Below are 21,844 nucleotides of genomic sequence, written 5' to 3'. Positions count from 1 at the left end.
AAATTAATAAACACTGATTTTTGATATAAGAATAAAAAATAAAATGTAGTGTAAGTAATTTTGTGTAACGTAAATTAGACTTTAACACTTTGTATTTCCAGTACAAAAAATATTTCACAAATTTGTGTGTTAGTATGGGGATCCCGAAAACGGTAAGAGATACAGAGTTGAAAATTCACAAAAGTTAAAATCTCAAATCTAAAAAAAATTCTGTTACTTCCAAAAATATTCGAAATAAACCTAAATTTTTTTGTAGTTTTCTAATGAAATAAATAAAACTTTACTATTGTCACTTTTTCTCCTTGCAAAAAGAATAAAATGAGTATTAAAAGCATCAGTCAAACGTATTTTGACCTTTGATGAAGCAAACCATAAGAGGTTTAGGATACATCACTGAAATCAGAATAAAATTGTCATTATTTTTTCGTCTAAGAATCCAAATTGGCGTCCATAAGGAAAAAACAAATATCTAATACTGCAGGAAACATTTTGGACAAAATTCTGGTAGTTTTTGAATTATCTCAAACTAGAATAATTGATATTTTGATATACTTGTTATTTGTTTTGAATAAATTTTATAAATGTGTTACAGTAATTATTTAAATTTTTTTTCACGTTTGATCGTACAAAACCTTCGAATCTAATGCATGCGGTAAATTTCTCACTTAATTTCTAATTTTGATTACGCTTATTCTAAACGTAACTTTAGGTAAAGTCCCTTATGTGGTCGTCTAAGTTTAGTTGTAAGACCTGCAGTAGACAAGTTGCTGAAACTTTGGCTGCAGATTATTCTAAATAACCAACAGAAACAGTTCTCGCTTTTGAAATTCCATTTGCACCTATACTGCATGCTTTGCTGAATTATTACTTTTGTGCTTACTCTACGAGTAATTTTAGGCATAATTTCGGTAACGTATTCACTATTGTTTTAAGACTGAGTTTTCATAGTTCATATTGTGTTTTTTTTCGTAGAAACGAGAAAGTTTTTTACAATTTTTCTTGTTATTTTCAAAAATAAAAGTAATGCTCTGGTAATCTTTTAATTAAAACGGATATAACGTTTAGTTACATACGATTATTAAATAATATTTTATTGTTTATAACTTTAGCAAACTTTAAATAAAGATTACTACATCAAATCCATATCAACAACTGCGGTTAAACACACGCTGTCTAGACTTTTCCCCATGTAAGCTGGATTTTGCAGGATGGTGTGCTAAAATTTGCATTAAAGTGACAGTGCAGACTATCATAAATACCCATTTTGTTGTTATTTTATGTGAAAATGTATATACATAATAACCAATAACATATTCAGGTTTTCTTTAAAAACTGAACATATAAAAGTTGCGGCGTTAAAAATTCTAAACAAGCACCTATAGCAACAATAATCCATTTTCCTAGAACAGAAGTAAAAGAACCAATTTTTGCTTTCAATCCTTAATACAAAATAAAAGAAGCATTAATTATCACAAAAAACAAACAAAATTTCTCTTTTACTGACAAACAGATATTTGACCAATTCTTCAAAGTGTAAACAAAGACAAAGTTGCCAAACCACCAATAAGTAAATAATTTATTTTGGTATTGATTTACAATGTGAATTTGACTGAATTAGTGCCCACGTTAATAAAAATGAATTAAATTTTAAACTGGAAAAAGAAAACAGATTAGGGCTCTTGAGTGTTTTAATAACCAGCAATTAAATAGTTTCATAACTAATATTTTTAGCAAAAATACATATTTTGTCACTATTTGGTAATCACAATGGACATTTGTTCGATTTTTTAAAAATCACGAATTCCACATTTTCCTTAGTATCTGTTGATGATAATCGATAATAAATAGCTTCAGTAATTTAATTGTATTTGTATTAAACGCTTTTATTATTCAGTAATGCAACCAAAAAAACACTTAACAAATTTCTATAGTCAGTCATTAAGGCAGGAAAAACGGTCATTACTAGGCGGTCAACAGGGATTTTATTCTCATTACATATTTATAATATTACAGAAAATGTAATAATGATTGCAGTAACCATTACAGAATTCCGTTACTTTTTTGAAGTGAGGCTTAAAATAGTGATTTATTTTTTGGAATAGTGTTATAATAGTGCATTTTTATGTAAAACAGTAATTAAAACCGTTCTTACAGTAATGGATTATGCTCAAAACTTGTAATTTTATGAGTACGGATGAACTAATAAGTGTACCAAAAGTTTCAGGTTGAATTGAGCTTTAACTTACCAAGTTCAAACTCGTATAAAACCATTATTTTAAACGGGAAACGAAGCAGAGCTACTTATGTCTGTTTCCTCGACACTTCCAAGTCAATTTTAAGTACAAATTAACCTGAGTTTAAGAGGTTTGAATGTGGCAGATCAGCTCAACTAAGATCATCATCTCAACTTAGCTAATGTTGGGAAAACGGACATTAATAACCTAATAAATGTTATACCAAAAGTTAAATTTTCTGAGATATTTCAGGTTAAATCGAGCTTTAACTTCACCACTTAGTTGCGTTGAAAACGCTTTTATCAAACGTATAAAACCGTTATTTTAAATGGCACACCCCGTATTTTTTTTATTTTTGATGTGAATTTTACAATATTTTAACGAGTATTTCGATTTAACTGCGATACTACGTGTGATACTAGATAATGTGTGTGTGTTTCGGTAGTCAGTTTTGAAAATGCCACCTTAATACACTTTACAACTATCAAGGGGCCCACTGAAACATTCTGAAGGAACTAGAGTTTGTGGAACAGAAAAGGATGCCTTTTCTAATAGAAAACACTGTCACAATAAAACAGCCCATATATTTACTTACTCCCTAGAAGTTTTTACAAGAACACTACAAAAACCAACTTTATTCAAGCCAGTGGTTCTCGAAGAAACATGGATATAGAGTAATGGTGTATTCAGCAAAAGCTGACAAGTTGATTTACCTAATATTATAAAAAGGACTCTGTAGAGGTATTAATGAGCTGCTAATACTAAATAGCTTATGTTTCAGGTACCTTTATTTGCCTAATCTGGAGTTTGCTTATCATGCTTTGAAAGGGTCCAAATTTAAAAAGTCCCATTATTAATTGCTCTAAAAGACTCTGAACAGAAGGTGTTTGAAGCTATGGTTATAATGTTGTTGTCAAAATCCATATGCAGAGTGTTGAAAAAACAAATTTCTAGTAAGTTTCAGGTAATATTAGAAAGATATAAGTTACTTCATATGTAAATTTGATCAAATGCCATTATTTTTGCAGAATTAGCCCTTATAACTTTTGCCATATCTTCTCTGACTAAGATTAGAAACAGATGGTGCTACTGTTAAATACTTTTACATCAGATAGTACGGTAAATTACTATTTTAATTATATTATTTACACATTATGAAATATACAAATAAAATCTTTAAAAAGTACACTGGAGTTTCTTTTTTATCTAAGAAGAAGTCTAGTTTTCTTCATAAACAATCATAAAATTAGATAATTTCTTTAACTGAGGTACCTACCTGCTCTTACAATAAATTGAACTGAAATTGAAAAAACATGTTATATCAATAAATCACACAACAAAACCAAAATGATATGTATTTAATGCTGAGTAAATTTACAAAAAGAAATTCTTAAAACACCAACAATTCCGTTATAAGTTAAAACACTGCTTTAGAATCATCACAAAACTGCAAAGATTTAATAGTCTCCAGGATACACACATTGCCTTTCTTTTCTTGCAAATTTTATGGAATAATTCTTGAAACGTTGGTATTGGGCTTTTAATGACTCGTTTGAATGCACCTATCTGTGATGTTCTTTCCAGATAATTAAAATTGAATGTGGTTATTGTTCCCAAGCCAAAGTTTGATTGAACTTTCCGCCTTTGTTTACCACCAAGTGTTGCAAGTTTTCCAGTTTGATGAAGAAAAATGTTGAATTTTACGAAGGTCTCAGAATAAGAACACTAATTAATAAACTTAAACAACCCTAAATTAAGTTTTTATTTCTTCTGTTAGTAGTTTTTGCTGTTTTTCAACTTTTTAAAATTCCTAACCTCAAAATGTTGTTTAGAATGTTTAGCCGACTGTCAGTTGGTACTGTGTCCTATGTTGCCACATCTTCCACGAGATGTGGCAACATAGGACAGGATGTGAACCTGGTGTATTGTTTGTTGCAGTAATAAACGAACCGATGAATTATACAGATTTCGAAAAAAAAGCAAAACATGTGAGATTTTTAGAATGTTTTTTTTCAAAACAATAATGTTTTCTTATTTTTATTTATAATTGCTTAATGAAAGATACATATTGTGAGGTTTAAAGGAGGAATTTGTCAATACGGCAACGTCCAAACACGTGATCAAAAAGATGGATAGCCTAGCTTGTAATAAACGACGTGCGTAAATTTCAATATGGCGGAGCACTTGATGACGTAACCGCCACGGGAAAAAAATGAACCATAATTAATTAATGAGGATTTTTGAGGAAAAAATTGTAAATTCTGCACTATCCTGAAATATGTCTAGAATTCAACAATGGCACACTCTAGTTTGTCAGACAATAATACTGATGATGATGAATTTTCTACCAAAATTTAGGTAATGAAATTTGGCCACCCTGTATAGTTTTTAGAAGTACTACTTTAATCTTGAGAATACAAACCCAAAGAAATACATAGTAAACACCGGAAACTAAAACAATTTTATTTAGCTTATAATTACGGAAGTACAAAATGTTGCATAAATTCTGCTCAAAGTTGCAATCTGTTTTACAAATTACTTCAAAATCGTCAACAGTTACAACATAATCACCTTTGTGAAACAATTTCAAACCTAAACCGACTTTACTTAATGTAAATTTTACGAAAATCCAGCAGTGTTGGTTGCAATGCAATTTTGCTTTGAGTCAATGCAGTTTTCCCTCATTTAATAGACGTTTACCTAGTAAAATTCTCTGCTGCATTAAGACACGGTTAAAACCACCAAATCGGCAAAAAGCTAACTAATTAGCAAACTCGTTTAATTGGGATTTACCTTCCAAATGTGCGGCGTCATGAAGGGCCTTAATAAAACGGGTGTCGTATCCCCCAGAGTTGTGAAAACAAAGCAAATTGACAGAAAAAACGTATCGTTTTCACTCTTTGTTGTCACCCCAAAGCGAAAGTATCAAATTTCGTCGGGAATTAAGGACTTTAAGCGCAAAGAAGATTTATGTTCCATAATTAGCTACGCTAAGGATTTGTGCTGTAAGCGCTGAATCAGAAATCAGCATCAAACTGAAAGTACTCCCACTGCTGTAATTAGCGCATTTACTCACTCGGATTTCTTGTCCAATCGACTATCTATACTAAACTTTATTGTACCGGATAAAACTCTTTCGAGGTTTTGTTTGTTTCCAGCATCATCAATCTTTCCCGTTCTTTTTCCCCTTTTCCGTTTGATCGAAAGTGACAATAGACGGACGCCGTGAGAGCCAAAACGACGGCTCTTTCGCCAGGCTGCACATTGACAAAAAACCCCCAAAATGAATTTCCCCAACTCCAAAACATGTTTAACTTCCGCAACGTTGATAAAGCTGCAATTTACTACTGAGAGAATTTGGTGGTAACTAAAGCATTAATTATTATGTTAGACCAACTGATTGGCGTTTGAATGGCTGTGTGTGTTTAAAACCGGAGTTTAGGTAAATGGAACTTTAACTATTTGTTGCAAGGGAAAACTGGAAAAAGGGAAGAAAACAAAACGGCGCCTGGAATTCAACAAGTTAATCGGAACAGCCAGATGGGGATCGAATCCGGGTTAAGTTGATTGGGGGTGATAGATTGGGATGTAAACCATTTATTTAGATGCATAGAAAATTGGGTTTTGCATCGCTTTTTACCATTTTTTCAGGTTCGTTGCACATACAACTTGATTAGTATATTTGGATAATAATATAATAATAATTGTCAGGCTTGTGCTGTGAGATTTGGTGGAATTTTAGGTGCTGAGGATGGCTTTATAGGTCGAAACCAGTGCACGACATAGATTGTAATAAACGATTTGCACAAACTATATTATTATTCTTTAAGTTTAATACTTTTAAGTTAATTATTACATAAAGTATAAATTAATTTGTTTGAAAAACATGTTAGTCACTACACTTTAAAAGGAAGAGCGGAAGAATCTGCTTAAATGATTCAGCTGACTAATTGTCTAAGTTATTAATTTTGGACCATTTTTAGACACTCTGTATAATCATTTGCTGGACTTTAATGGACACTACTTAAAATAAAAAATGCACTAACCAAGTAATATTAGTAATTTTATTAGAAGTTAATTACATTCCTTTTTTGGTCTGCAAACTCCAATTTTTATAAACGGATTAACCTAACCAGAAACAAAAAAAAAAACATACTTTTGGTCTTTTCTAGTAAACTTGTTCATGAAAAGCGTCCTAAAAACAGTCGAAACAATTTATTATATTCTGAATTAATAAAACTAAATTAAACACTTTAAATTTAGAAAAATACAAACAACACTCTGTTTTCTAACAAAACCATTAATATTTTTGAATTTTCCTATTGTTTTGTAATTTGTCTAACTTTTTGAACTATTGAAATATTCGTTTTCATAGGTGCGTATATCAGTTGCCAAAAAAAAAAAGTTTTATGATTTGGTATCTGTATTTTATTAGTATAGTAGTAATTATCATTGTAACTGCTTAATAACTAGACTATAAATATTCATAAATATTAATTTTATTGTTGTTAGTTGCCTGGATTATCTTGTGCACACTTGGTGGGTTATTAAGGAGCACTATTAAGTTGCATAAGTAAATTTAGTTTCATCTATAAGTTGTGCGTATATTGTTCTACAGAGTGGTCCAATTTTGTGTCAATAATTCACACCATTTGATAACCCATTTCCTGAAGAACAGTTGGAGCAATTTTCGTCAAATGAATACTCGTTATGTAAAATTTATCTAAAATTCAGTTAAACACTGGTAACAGTCCAAATTAAATTTTCTAACTAACTAATTCAATTCTAAGTTTTCAATATCGTAGCATTTAGTGCCAAAATTTTTTACTTTTCATTACTGAAGTCTGAAACTTGACTTGAATTTGTGAGAAATGCTCTAATTTTTTGCACCAATTTAATAGTGAAGAAGCTTGAAATGACATTTTCAAGACTATGGACTAGCTTTCAGGTCAACAACTTTGTAAAGATAGTCTTGGAACTCGATATTTCAGGCTGAAAACAGCCTTAAAGCACTGAAAACAGTCTAGACTTTGACACTGAGGAGTCTACAAGTCAATTTATATAGTGATTTTAAGCTTATGGAAAATGTAAAAATTGTTTTTTATAGCTTCTATGTCAGAAACTTGATGAAGATCAGCATCCTGTATTTAAGACTATTTTCAAGACTAAAATATCAAATTTGGTCTTCAAATTATGAAAACTTACGTCAAATGTAAATTTTAAGCCTCTGATGTCACTTTTCATTGGTTCAGAGTCACTTCTTGGTGTCCAAGTCAATTTTGAAGGTTTACACGTGTGAATTAGTAGTCAAAAATAGTGTTTCATGTTTACAAGTCAATTTTCAATACTAAAGTTTCTCATTTTATCTGAAACCTATGACGACTGACTACAAAGACAGTTTTTAAGCCTCTTAAGTCAATTTTTATCGTTTAAAAGTCAATTTACTGGCTTCTAAGTCTATTTTCAAAACTAAAGTCTTTCAACATATCTGGAAACTATGAAACCTGGCTACAAAGACATTTTTTAAGCTTCTTAAGTCAACTTCCACCGTTTCCACGACAATTGTTAAGTTGGGTTGGGTTGGTTTTGGGTCTTTGAACGTAATAACTCAATTAGGTAGTAAACAAAGTTTCAAATCAAAATTTTATTAGAGATTATTTGTTTTTCAACTTGAATACTGTCATTTATGAAAAATATCCATTACAATCTAAACTTTAGTTGGTTTTAGTAAAGTCATCTTTGATATCAAAAAGCAGATTTTTGATTATGTTTGTTTTTATTAACAATGTGTTTGAGTCCCAATTTGGATCGAAACTACCATTATTACAGTAAAATTGATGAAATTTTCCTTTCCATATGAATCATGCTGTGAAAATTATAGGTAATAATATACCAATATGCATTTCATACAACTGGGATAGGAAACACGCATTTGTGTGCAATATGCGCATCATAATTTGTTTTCTATTTGCAAATTGTATTTAGGCATTGTTTGATAATTTGTGTAATGCGGGATATTAAATTCCTAATTTCATAAATTTTTTATTATTCATTTAGCTGTGGTAATGCTAAACCCATTGTCAGGATTATTCTGAAAAGAATGAATTAAAGATTCTATTCTGTAACATTTTAAACGGTTTTTATTTGTAATTTATTATATTTAAGTATTATTACAAAAGGGACTATTTCTTGTTACACAGAATTCAACCCACTGGACACAAAAATGCAAACTAAAAATGTTGCAGACGATTCAACATTATTAGAGATATAAATATAAATTACTGGGAAAAATGCATTTTAATATTAATCTATCTAAATGTTAACACAAAGTTTTTCTATCCATATCTTCTTCTATTTTTCTTCGTCAGCCATTATCTGTCCACTCCTGAACAAAAGCATCTTCAATTTGTTTCCATGCTGTTTTGCCTTTTTCATTTTGGTACTCTCTTTCTTCTACTTTTAACATCATCCAACCACGTCTTCTGTGGCCTGCCTGTATCAGGTCCACTACCTTCGTTCTTCTTCTTATTTCTTGCCAGATAAAACCATCTCGTAAGCTAACTCCAAACATTTGCATTGTTCTTGTTGGTTACTCAAGATCATATGTTGCGATAGGATGTTTCTGTTTAAGTTTATAGGGATGGCAGGGTTTTTAACTAATTTACTCAGTTTTCCAAAAGTCAGCTTTATTCTTTATTTTATCTCTGCTGTTTGGTTTTCTTTTCCCATTTCACTGACATACCCAAGATATTCACCAACTGTTATCCTCATTTACAGTTTCCTTACTTCCTTCTGTACTTTCTTGCTGAACTGCAGGTACTTTGTTGTATATCTGACTATTGATTTCCTTTGCCTTAGAAGTGTGCTAGGTTATTGTCACTTGCTGTTTTAACTCTAGAACAACAATCCGGCGAGTTGATTCAAGTTCATTCCCTCTATGTTGACAATGTGGTTAAATTTCTTCTCCAATTCTTTTCAAAAAGCCTCTTTCTGGACGCTTATTTCGTTTGCAGAAACGTTGTCACGTCAGTACAGATATTCCTCCTATTGCACAGAATGTATTCAATTTCCTTTTTTTTATCATACCATTTGGATTTTTCCATGTTTTAGCTACAAAGAAAAATGTCATCGCGTTCAGTATGTCTTGCCAAATAAAAATTTTCAGTATTATTATTGGATTTTGACACGTTCTTCTGTACATTCCTTAAGAAATTTGTAAGAAAATTGCACTTGCTTATCTTGCAAACAAACTCTGCATACATTAGAAGTTGGTTGCATATTTGAGTACCCCATTCGTCGATGCCATAAGTCCATATCTACCAGTTAGCATAATTTTCTTCTTCTTGTTCTTTCTGTATTTTCACTAATCCATTTTTTTTAAATAATTTTCTGGCATCTGACAGAGTAAATTGTGTGTTAATGTATCAGACAGCAAAACATTTTCCAATTTCACTTTCTTGTCTTTAATAAAAGTGTTCCTTTACAATCTCTCCTTCTTTAGTTACATTGATCTTCTGGTTTACTGATCTTGATTCTATCAGAAAACTGTTCATTTTCTTCGTAACAAGATGCTCAGTGGCTCTGCTGTCTGCTTTGAAATTAACTACAGACTTGTCATGTAAATTTACTTTAGAGACTGACTCATTTGATGTCTTAAAAACAAGTTCATCTTCATCTTCTGCCACATTACACTGCCTATTTCTTTGTTGTTCTTCTTTTTTGCTACGCACAGTAATAACAATTAAATTGAAAATTCCTTGGAGGAAGTCTTCTAATTTCTGCTGCAAAAACTTGTTGAGAAACACCAGCCTCTATTCTCCCTTTATTTTGCCTTACTTCTTCTTTGAAGTCTGTTGTAACTGCATTTGTGTTCTGACAAAATAGAATGTGAATTGCTGTGGTGTTAGAATGGTAAGTTTCCGACATAGCAGACAAAAGCTAAGTAACATTTTTACAGTCTCTCAATTGCTACCACAATTTTTTTCATATTCGACTAGGAAATCATTCAATGAACACGTTCCGGAATACTTCATGCTTCTTAACTTACTTTGCCATTGAACTTGCATAGCAGTCTCTTGTATATACCATATAAAACATTGTCAGCAACCTGACTTAGTCTTCTGTTGGAGGTTCTTGTGTTAAGACATCCAGCACATCGTAATGCTCTAGTAGAAGCTTTAACTGGAATTCCTTCTGATTGCCTGCCATTTTATTATTCACGGTAGTTTTTAACACTGGAGCTTTAACTTTTATCACTTCTATGACAATTCTAGGTTCATGACCTGTTTGCAGAGATTCTGCACAGTGGAATGAAATTACTGGTTTCCAACTGTGGAACCAAATTTTTTAATACGTTTTTCTGTACGTTTCTTAATTAACCTTAACTTCTACAACAATACAACATTCATATCATATTTTAACATTCTCTATAATATCCATCTTCCTATCTATATCATTAACACATAAATTTGAAATTTTGTCACCTAGAGCATATTTTCATATCATGCCATTATCTACCCTGATAGTGGCGGGTTCTAGTTTGAAAAGCCCTTTGGCGCATTATTAAAAACTTTTCTAATTATTTATCAAGCACTCTTCTCCCGATAGCATTGTAACGGGGCAAAGTTTAAATTTTTACAAAATAGAGTTTTCCGCTTTCCCATCAAGGCCGCTGTAGAGCTTTCAATTTCAGTTTCCTACTATTATTAAATTTTTCAAATTGCTTGTTTTGGCATTCTCTGCCTTAAGGTCGCGTTATTTTTAATTTAAATTCAATTTTAATCGGAAGATTTAGAATTAAACTTGTTCTCTTCAATAATGCAAAAAAATTAAATAATAATTTCCTTGCTGTGGTTTGTGGGGGTGCGAAAATAGTCCAAATTCAATAGAATTAATCATTGGAAATGCAAATAGCCGGCACGTAATTAAAACTTTCCATTCAACTCTTCAAGTTTTCCTGGTGGTGGAAATCTCCATAATTAACGTAGCACCAAGGCCAATTGATTTTTTGCCGAGATTTGCAAGAAAAGAAGGAATATTATTTAATATTAAAGGAATTAGTGCATAACTGGATTACGACTAGGAGAGCGGCTTCCTTAATTTCATCAACCATTTCTCAGATATTTGTCGGGCACAACCGTGTGATTCCTTTATGAGGCGCCCTTCTATTATTCGATTAAACAAGCAATTAAGATGAATAGTCGGCTTTAATAGTCAAGAAATTGTGTTAGCGAGTATATTGTTGTTCGTAATATAGATCCTATTATTTCCTTTAATTTGATTCAACTGTGAATTGGCTCCCTTTGGTGGTTCTCACCTCGAACAGCATCGATAAAAAGTCATTAAGCATTGTTTGCATGGTAATAAGGCGAAGGTTTGTCAAATATAACTGACAGTTTGACAGGTCGTGGATAACTATATTATTAATAAAGTGCCTAAGAAATTTATCAAATTACCTAATTAGCACACCCTGTTTGTTCTATAAGTCATCTACGTTTTTAAAACTTTTTCTTTTTATGTCTCTTGTAGTCTGAAAAAGAGGGTGTTATACTATACAGGATGATTAATAAGTGACCAAAAATGAAACCCTGTATTCTAGAAACTATTTAGATATAGAGAGAGGCCATGTAGCAAATAGTGTTGAAACTGAGTTTTAAAAGTGCAAGCTTTATGATTACTTAGTCATCTCAAAGTTCCTATACTTTTTAAATTTCTGATCAATTAGCCATCTCAATGATGTTAAACCATTCCTCTGTCCTTCTTTTATCAAGTCATCTTCTTTTTAAATATGTGGACAATTAGCAAATAATTCAATAATTTTAAAACATTTTTTTGCTCTTCTTTTATCAGTTTTCTTGAAGTTTCTAGGCAGTTAGCCAGCTCAATACAGTACATTTTTCCGCTCTTTTTTCACTAGTTTGACTTTTTTCTTTTTCTAAATTTCAGGACAATTAACCAGCTTAGTCCATTTAACACATTTTTTCACTCTTCTTTTAAAATTTCTGAGCAACCATCTGAATCATTTCAACACAATCTTTCGCTCTTCTTTTACCACTTCGTTGTTTTTTTGACATTTCTGGGGACAATTAGCCAGTTCAATCATTTTAAGACATTTTTCAACTCTTATCAGTTAAACTTTCTTGGCAATTAGCCGCTCAATCAATTCAATACATTTTCCTGCTCTTCTTTCATTAGTTCGTCTGTTTTCGATATTTCTGGGTAATTAACCAGCTCAGTCATTTTACATTTCTCCGCTCTTCTTTTTAGTTAGTTTCCTTTTGAAAACTTTGGGCCATCTCAACTTTTTAAAACATTCTTCCACTCTTCTTTTATCACTTATTCCTCTCTTGAAGTTTGAAAGTAATTCAGTCTGCTTTCAACATATTCTTGTTTTTTTATTTCGATCTCATGTTTTTCAGCAAAATTTCGGCAGGGTCCTTATTTTATTATTAAGTTAAGTCCAATAAAGTTCAAGATATATAAAATTTTTATTTAAGAAAAACCTACAATCTGATTCACAAAATTTGAATCCAAAATAAATACATAATAGAAAAATTAAACAAAACAGGTTATTGTAATTTAGTAAAACAAAATATGTATATTAATAGCGCTCACGTGACGTTGAATAAAGGACATATACGTGTGTCACATGATGAATGTTAAAATAGGACTGGGTCAAAGATCACTTGTAACTGTTTTTGTAAAATTCCAATAATTTGCTTAATTAGAAATTATTTAAAATAGTAACAAACAAAGGTTGAGAGTATGGATAATTGCACAAGAAGCTAGGAAACTTGATTGCATCAAGATCTTAGTGAATGGATATTAAAACAGTTTTCAGGATATTTTAATAATTTTTGTTTTGAAATTTCACTACCTTAATCAAGGTTTCAGTTTCAGCATTTAAAATATTTTAGGTCACGTGACATTTTTGGCTATGTTCCTAACGTAAATTTTAACCCAGAAACTACGTTCTAGTTTTCAGCTTTTTTAGAAGAAACCTTTAAAAATGTTTACACAATGTGACAATTTTTAAAAAATCCTAATTTTAGGACATACTTTCCAATCAGTCATAATGTAACAATTAATGTTACCAGTCACGTGTTTGTTTTCAACCAATTCATGCTGTAGACATATCGTTGATTTCTCATTTTGCACCCATGTTTCAGTACTGTCATAAATTACGTAAATTAATTTCTAAAACAAAGATAAAGCTATTACGAATTCTGTTATGTAGAAAGGAATAGGTTGAAGATATCACTGGATTTGGTTGAATTTGAACTAGCAACTTTTGCGTTTTTCTTACAACGCTCTTCCTTAAAAAATAAGGTGAAAACTAACTAACTTTTTAATAATATAAATTTAACATCTTCATATAATGTAAGTCAGAAAAACAACAAAATTAAATGAGTTAAACACAACAATTGAGCATATAGATACTAAGTACAATATTAATAATCTTTAATATCCAATCAACAACTATTCTATGATAAAATATTTGAAAATATACAATAAAATACCTCTTACTCAAATTTATATTATCAGTTTGAAACTGAAGTCTTAAGATAATTATTATAAGTTGTATAACGTGGAGCAAAGGCGAAAGTCATTACGATCATTACTATCTAGGCGAATCTCTGGAAAAGGGAATCTGCGAGAATAACAAAACGACAGGTGAAATATGACGTGTCACAATCTGGGATTAATTATCGCTTCCCCCTTAAGGGGGTTAAACCATTAGATTGTGCTTCAGTCGTTACGATGCGAGAAACCTTGTCAAGATACGGTTTCTGTCTGAAAAACTATACTTTAAAATAAAGTTAATTACTCTATTTGAATTGTTTTCCCTGGATATTCATTTCAAAATGTTTTTATATTAATTTACACCAATAGTTGTTTTCTATAAAATTTCTGGTAAACCGTGTGGTTATAATGTATAGCCTACTTAGGACATTCAATTTAGTATATTACGTTAACTAGTGCTGTAAGAAGTAGTATACGCATAAAATGGAAACAGTTAGGTAACTCAATAAGTATGTAAAATGCTTTAGGGCACGTTTGACGTACTTTACCTACGATCAAATGTAAAATCCTATTTTCGCAACTCTCGTAATTCGGAGTGTAGTAAATTCCTAAAGTAAGCCTCAAACCTCACTTCAACTTTTCAAATAACAGTTTTCCGACTATCCACTATACGACAATAATTAACGTTAAATAAAGTGAATAAACTAGTCAGAACATTACTCAACTCGTACGACGTATGCTGTTCTAACGTAACGTAACGTAACGTAACCGATAGGTGTGATAACAACTATAATCACAAAAGTGCTAATAACTGACTGTAAAAAACCGTTCAAGTAGGACTAAAACCCTACTAAATTACGATTACGATTCTTACACAGTACTACAACTACGCTAATGAAACGTTGTACTGCAACTCATCCAACATTGATTTTAGGAACTTGGACAATGTTAAAATTCGTTGCAACAGCAATGTTGATTTGCAAACGTAATTTAACGTTTGCACGAAACACTCTTTAACGTTATTACCCAATAAGCACAACTACGTCGAAGAAACGTTGTAGTAAAACGTAACGTAACGTTGATTTTGGTAGATTGGGAAAAGTTAAATAAAATAGTAAAAATGTCGCTTGAATCGCTGTTCAACGTAAATTCAACTTAAAATCAACTACATAGCCACAACCAAATATCAACGGGAAACGTTAAAACATCGGTCATAATTATTTCTTGGTATCTACAGATACTTATATGTAGTGTTTTCAGATATTATCTTTCTTTAAAATCAACGAATTTTTTTAGGTTCATCGAACCAATCTGGCATAAACATGTTTTCTGGATTATTAAAATTTGCAGAAGAAGCTGCTTGGAAAATGAATGATTGATGGTAACTCCACACAGAGAAAATTTATAGAAATCACACTATTTGTAGATCAAGAAAATAACAGCAAGATAAAAGTAGCTGTATTTCGACCAACCACAAACTACCAATAGTGCTGGGATTTCTACAAATACTACAAATTATTTTACCATATCCGTATAGTTAATGCCTGTTTCTCTTCTGTCTCTCTTTCCCACTGTTATGTAAACGTTATAACTGATCGAAGTCCGTAAGAAGTAACGGAACTTCATTGTCTTTGCTATGGTTATTTTATACGTTTACGCTTATGTTTACGTATTTTGTATTACGTTAACGTTCATTCTGAAAGAGATATAAGAGTTTAGGTTCATGTGGAAAATTGCTTGTCTAAGGAATTTTGATACTGTTTTGTACTAATTTGGTTTCTTTGTACAGATTGGAATCACACCACTGTCTTTTTGCTTTATTGATTGTTGTTATGTTATGTTATTAAATGGTTTTATTAGTTATAGTTGCGACACTTCACAGTCGTCATGCTACTTAATTGGAATGAAAGGATAATATAAAAGGCATTCAGTATGCTTTACGACTTTTATTGATTCTTCTTATACATTCTTGCAGGTTCGCGGTAGCACAGGTTTACAAAAAGATAGGTTAGGTTACTTTACAACCTTCCCTAACTTACAAAGTAAAGAAAGATAACTGTTGCTTACATTAACATGATGTTGAGTGTGTTTTTCATTAGCTTTTGAGTTTACATGTCACTACATACAGTCAGACATGGTCTAAATTGCGACTACCAACACTCAATAGTTCTAGAAAAGACGATTTTTTACGATTAATAAAAACAAACTTTGTTAAATTGGATGATGTGTACTTTTATTATTTAATTGCATGCTTTCAATTAAATATTTGAAGATTCTTTGGACAGATGAAGTAAATTTTTCTCTAAACTTTGTCATGTACTTATATGATAACTTTCCTTGTTAAAATAATTTTAAATAAACCTCTGGAACATTTATTCACTGCTAACTTTATAAGTATTGCTGAATTGCCTCAAATAAAACCTGAAACTTTTTAGAGCTGATTGTTGACAAGATTTGAACACCACTGTCTGTTCACCATATAAATGACTTAATCAGCCTTCCTTCTGGCATACAAAACTCTAACACAACTTGCTTGAGACGTGGTAAACAAACTTAGCACCCTGACATAGATCAAGGGCGACTAGAGGAAACCGCACAAGAAACTTGAGGTATCTGATGCCCGTTCAGTTAAACTTGCGAGTTAATTTGCAAAGGTGTAACTTTGACCGACACTAAATTACAGAGTTTGCTATCAAAATTTCAATAAAATTTGGTTCATTCTTGTAGTTCTATGTTTAATAGTAATTGTTTACAGAAGTAATGTAGCAGGATTGTATCTTACTTATTTTTTACTTTGTTTACAAGCTTTTGAAGCTATTTGTAGACCTTTTCGGTAATTTCTCCCAAGTTTGACAAGATACAAGTCTGAAAATTTGGAACCATATGAACATATGTGGCTCTAATTGTGCCCGTAAATTAACTCGAAGGGATTAATAGTAAAGTTTTTATTCTATTTTGAATCTTGGTTTAAGTGGCGCCATTTCGCTCTGTTTCTGATGAATTTCCGCCTAGCGCCAGTTTAAACTAGATGCCTGGTTAGGTTAGGTTGTCGCAAGATGCCGGAAAATAATACAAACAATTGCTTTTAATCGACTTTGTGATCTTAAAAGGCAAAACTTAACTGTGTAGAAGGAACCTTTTAGAGTTTTTCTTATACAAAACATACTTTTTATTACCGAATTTTTCAATTTATCGGGGCGAATACAAGAGGAATTTGCTTGCATTGTTGCTGTCATGAGTTTGACATTAGAGTATGACATCATCTGTAGTACTCTTATAAATTAGTTTTTTCATGGACCTTACAATTTCTACACGGTTTTTGAGACTTGAAAGTAGTTTTACATCTTAAGGGTGACAATGAAGGTATTTACAGATCTTCTTCTTCTGCTGCGTGTCCATTGATGGATGTGTGCAATCACATTTGTCCATTCGTCCCTATTACGTGTGGTATGCATTAGTTCTTGCATTGTCCCCAGTCCTGTCCACTGTCTAACGTTGCGGAGGCATGACATCTTTTTCCTGCCGATTCCTCTCTTTCCCTCGTTGCGTATTACGTGGCCCAGGTATGCTGTTTTTCGAGGCTTAATGGTGTCTAACAGTTCGCGGTCTTTATTGATTATTCTCAAGACCTCATCGTTGGTTCTTCTTGCAGTCCATGGAATCCTCAGTACACGCCTATAGACCCACATATCGAATGCTTCCAGCTTGTTCATAGTGCTCACCTTCAGTGTCCATCCCTCCATGTCATAAAGCAACACTGTCCAGGCATAGCATTTGACAAATCTAATTCTCAAGCCAAGATCGAAATCAGTTTAGGTGAGCACTTTTTTGAATTTCATGAATGCACTGCAGTCATTTTCAATCCGGCATCTGATTTTTGTGTCTGATTCCCAGTTTTCACACAGCCACGTTCCTAGATATTTAAATTTATTTCTTCGCTCTATTGGTTGATTCTCACATGTTAGGCTTAAGTTTTGAAATTCTTGTGGCTTTCGAGTAATTATCATGAATTTAGTCTTCTTGGTGTTGATATTGAGGTCCACGTTCTTACTGAATTTCCCGTCAGTCCCAAGCATATCCCGCAAATCCTCCATGTTATCTGCACTTAGAACTGTGTCGTCCGCATAACGAATATTGTTGACTCATACACCATTCACCTTAACGCCCACGTTACGTTCTTCCTGAAAGATTCTTCAGATGCTTCAGAGTATAAATTGAAGAGAAGTGGGGAGAGAACACACTCTTGTCTGATTCCTCTACAAATTGGTCTTGCTTCTGTGAGATCGTTACTAACTCTGACCTTTGGCCATTTGGTTCCACTATAGGCTTTGAATGCAGCGGATGTCTTTTTGGTCCTGGTCTGGATGTCCAATCTATTTAGGATTTGGATCAGTTTATGATGTTGGACTCTGTCGAACGCCTTTTCATAATCGATGAAACACAGCATTATGTCCTTTCTCTGATCGTTATTTACAGATAGTGGAGTAAATTTGAGACCGTATAGGTGACAGAATGTAACAAAAAATATTATTAATACGAAAAATTTAGATATAAAATTGTACAAATGAAAGTAACATCTCTGCAAAACTGTCTAACTAAAAACAAAATGTTAAGAAAATATCAATATTTTAAACAAAAATATTAATGAAAATATACAGTTTTTTTGGAAATGGTAAAATATAGAGCAAAACGGTTTTGGAGGTCGTATTTGAGAAAATGGTGTTTGGAAAAAGACAACGCTTCCGTGTCGAGGAAGTCAAATTACTCCTGACTAATGAAAAAAAAAACAGTTTTCCTGTCATTTGTCAAATGACAATTTTATTTGCAAATATCTCGAAAACGGTGAGAGATAGCGACTTTCGGTTAAGAATGATTTTGATTTGTTTTTGCTCTATTACGTTACATCAGATTTGCCTAATAAAAACATAACTTTTTGAGATGATTGAACATTTGTATTTCTACCAAATTTTTCTGCACTTTTTCGTTTGATCGCAAATAACTCGGTTTGTTCAAATGTTTACTATAAAGACATAAGAGGATTGCAAATAGCAAATTAATGAACCTATCCAATGACGTTAAAAGCATACCGCTAAGTATTACCGTTTGGCCGGTAGAGGGCATCAAAGTTGAATTAATTTTTTTGTAAATTTCAGTAAATATCTCGAAAACGATTCTACTTGGCGGCATGAAATTTTGTTCACTAATGAACCTGGAAAAACGCAACTTTTATCTTATAAACACTTTTTTCGAAACATTTGGCTGTTAAAAATTAAAAAAACCAGAAAGTTCAAAAAAACTGCTTTAATAGAGGCACTGGTATATGGTACTTATCCGAAAAACCCGAATCGTGTATGTGGCCAAGAAAATTTTTTGAATCATGCGGGTGGAAAATATCGTTTTACGCTTCTCTGGACCGTTCCGGCATTTTGCGTTTTTGGAGATTTCAGTTCTCACGACAGTCGACCCTTTCCCTCTTTTTCCATTTTTGTTTAATTCCCAACTTTTGATTGTTTTCCAGTCGAGAAATTCTCACGCCGACAAGTTGAAACTGACTGTAAATTTGTCTTTTTAATTCCCTTTTCCTTGTCGTTTTCAATAAAAGTTGCAAATCAGTGAGTTAGACAGACAACTTTTTTTTTTTCACTAAGAATTAAAATTGAGTTTTCCTAGTCTCAATTTCTACCAGACAATAAGAAAAAGAGCCTTTTGAGGGGACTGCTTAAATCAATTTGAGTCACCCCTCTTTCTTTCATCAGGGCTAAAAATACGAACTTATTAGTCGATTTCGCACTGTGGAAGGTCAGAGATTGCATTTTTTTTTTCAAGCGCAAAACGGAGCTTATTTCTTTAGACTGTGGATTTAAAAGTCTTTGTCTGGAACAAGTTTTACCTTGGCAAAGCCTTAGTTTGTCAGCGGGGATTCGACTTAATGAGCTGGAACGTGAAACTAGCGTCATTTGAACACGCCACGTTAAAATATTTCTATTTATATTGTACTAAATTAGCTTTCTCTTTTAACAAAACTTGATTAATAAATAATATAAATAATAATAAAGCGTGGGCATGGAAACTTAACAAGTGAAATCAGTTTTCTGGTCTGTAGATTTAATTCGAATAAAAATTAAAGTTTTGACTATTTGAGAACATGTCTAAAATCTACAAAATTTGATTTTTTGGCTTTGTGGTTGCTATTATAATGATAAGAAATCCAGGAAGTTTTAGAGGAACAAATAGTGTATGTAAAAAGTCTTGACAATCCAGAAAGCTATCAAAATAAGGAAATTCAGTCACCTTTACCTCTTTCACTGGGGACTGACCAACTCCCTTTTTATGACTTCCCTGTATGTAATTAAAAAAACTGAAATGGCCATTTAATGTAGTTTAAAAAGTTGAATCCAAAAATGACCACAAAATTTTCTTTTTTTTCTTTTATTTCTTAATATTTTATTTTAGTTTGTTGTAAAATTGTAAAACATGTCTTTTATTCTACCCTCATTTGTTTATGTAGCTATGATTCCAGAGTTATAATTAATAAATGGTCCTCTCTATAATTTTTTTTAATCAATATACAAGTTTCGTCAAAAAACAAATTTCGAAAAATTAGTAAATTTTTTTTTTGTAAAAATATTTGCAGAATTTTGAGCACATTCCGAAAATAGTTAAATATACCGGGTGATCCTTATGAAAAAACACCATTATTGGCTGTAGCTCTTCGATTTGAAGGTTAGGAATATTTTGGTACTAATTTTTTGATTCTTTATCAAATGGCTATCTCAGTTTCTTTAATTACATACAGGGAAGCCCAAAAAGGGGGCTTGGTCAGTCCCCAGTGAAAGACCCTGTACACACAGGGTGATTTATGGATTTTTGAACACAAAAAATTGCCAAATATGAATCTTGTAGATATTTGTGTATACTTCTGGAAAATCCATTCGTATACAGGGTGTTCTAAATTTGAACAACTTTACTTTTAATTGTTTAAATGGGATGAACTATTTTTTATTAAATATTTGGAATCTACGTGAAATTTTAGGCCTACTTGATGTAAAATGTTTGTATCGTTCAACTGTTTTTGCTCCAGCAGCTTTACTTTGACCATCCTCATCGAGAGCGGAAATTCTTAATTTGAGCGAAATTTTGAAGCATTTTTCCAAAAAATCGTGAATCTCGCTTATTTGACACATTCTGTATAGACACATCATATGACAGAAGAAAGCTAATGAATGGGGCTATCACCTGACGTTGATCGGATACGGCTAAGTTGGCCCGTTTGGCCGTTAGAGGGCGTCAAACTTGGCTATAGTTTTTCTTAAATATCTCAGGAACGCTTAAAGTTAGAGGCCTGAAATTTTTACGACAACGCTCCTTGATGGTACGAAACTTTTATTATCTTAACACTTTTTTATACCTTGCACCGTATGACCTAGAAAAATTAAAAACTACAATTTTTCAAAATGTTCAAGTGTTGGTACCTACAGATTTTTTTGAGAAATTTAAAAATTTCCTTTTTCTGCCTAAATACCTTCAGGTTAATAGTGTCAAAAATGACATTTGTGAAAATGTCACTTTTTTAAGGTGCTACGTAGAACAAACCGCCAAAATTTGTTTTGTGATCTTCATGGTCAAACGGTGCCTGGTACCGAAAAAGTGTATAGAAGGTAAAAACTGCATTCAATCGAGGTGCGTTTGTGGTATTTAATTTTAGACCTCTAACGTGAACCGTTTCTGAGATATTTAGCAAAAACCACAAAAAATAAGAGCCAAATTTGACGCCCTCGAGCGGCCAAACGGGGCAACCTATCTGGGTCCGCTCAACGTCACGTGATATCTCCATTTATAAGGTTTCGTTCTTTATAGAGTGCGAATATACAGAATGTTTCAAATAAGCGAGTTATTCACGATTTTTGGAAAAAGTTTACGAAAATTTAGTTCAAATTTGAAATTTTTGGGCCTACTATACTAACCGCGGCCATGGTGGATTTTCTCGATCAAAGTGAACTTTTTAACGAATTTTAACTTGAGGAACACGAATCTGACGTCCATTTTGCTCTAAGTAGCACTGTTTCAGAGATGACCTTGAAATTATG

The 21,844-nt window shown here is 32.2% G+C and overlaps 1 protein-coding gene across 2 annotated transcripts in view; it reads left to right on the top strand.

The window, feature by feature from the left end:
* Positions 1-21,844, top strand: part of LOC145729054 (tachykinin-like peptides receptor 99D) — a 164,523-nt gene that overhangs the window by 38,244 nt on the left and 104,435 nt on the right. The window lies entirely within an intron of this gene.

The sequence above is a fragment of the Ips typographus genome, linkage group LG1 (genome assembly GCF_016097725.1).
Source record: "Ips typographus isolate SLU linkage group LG1, UJ_Ityp_2.0, whole genome shotgun sequence".
Classification (NCBI taxonomy): domain Eukaryota; kingdom Metazoa; phylum Arthropoda; class Insecta; order Coleoptera; family Curculionidae; genus Ips; species Ips typographus.
The sequence above is the reverse complement of the archived record's forward strand: the minus strand, read 5'-3'. Positions and strand labels throughout refer to the sequence as shown.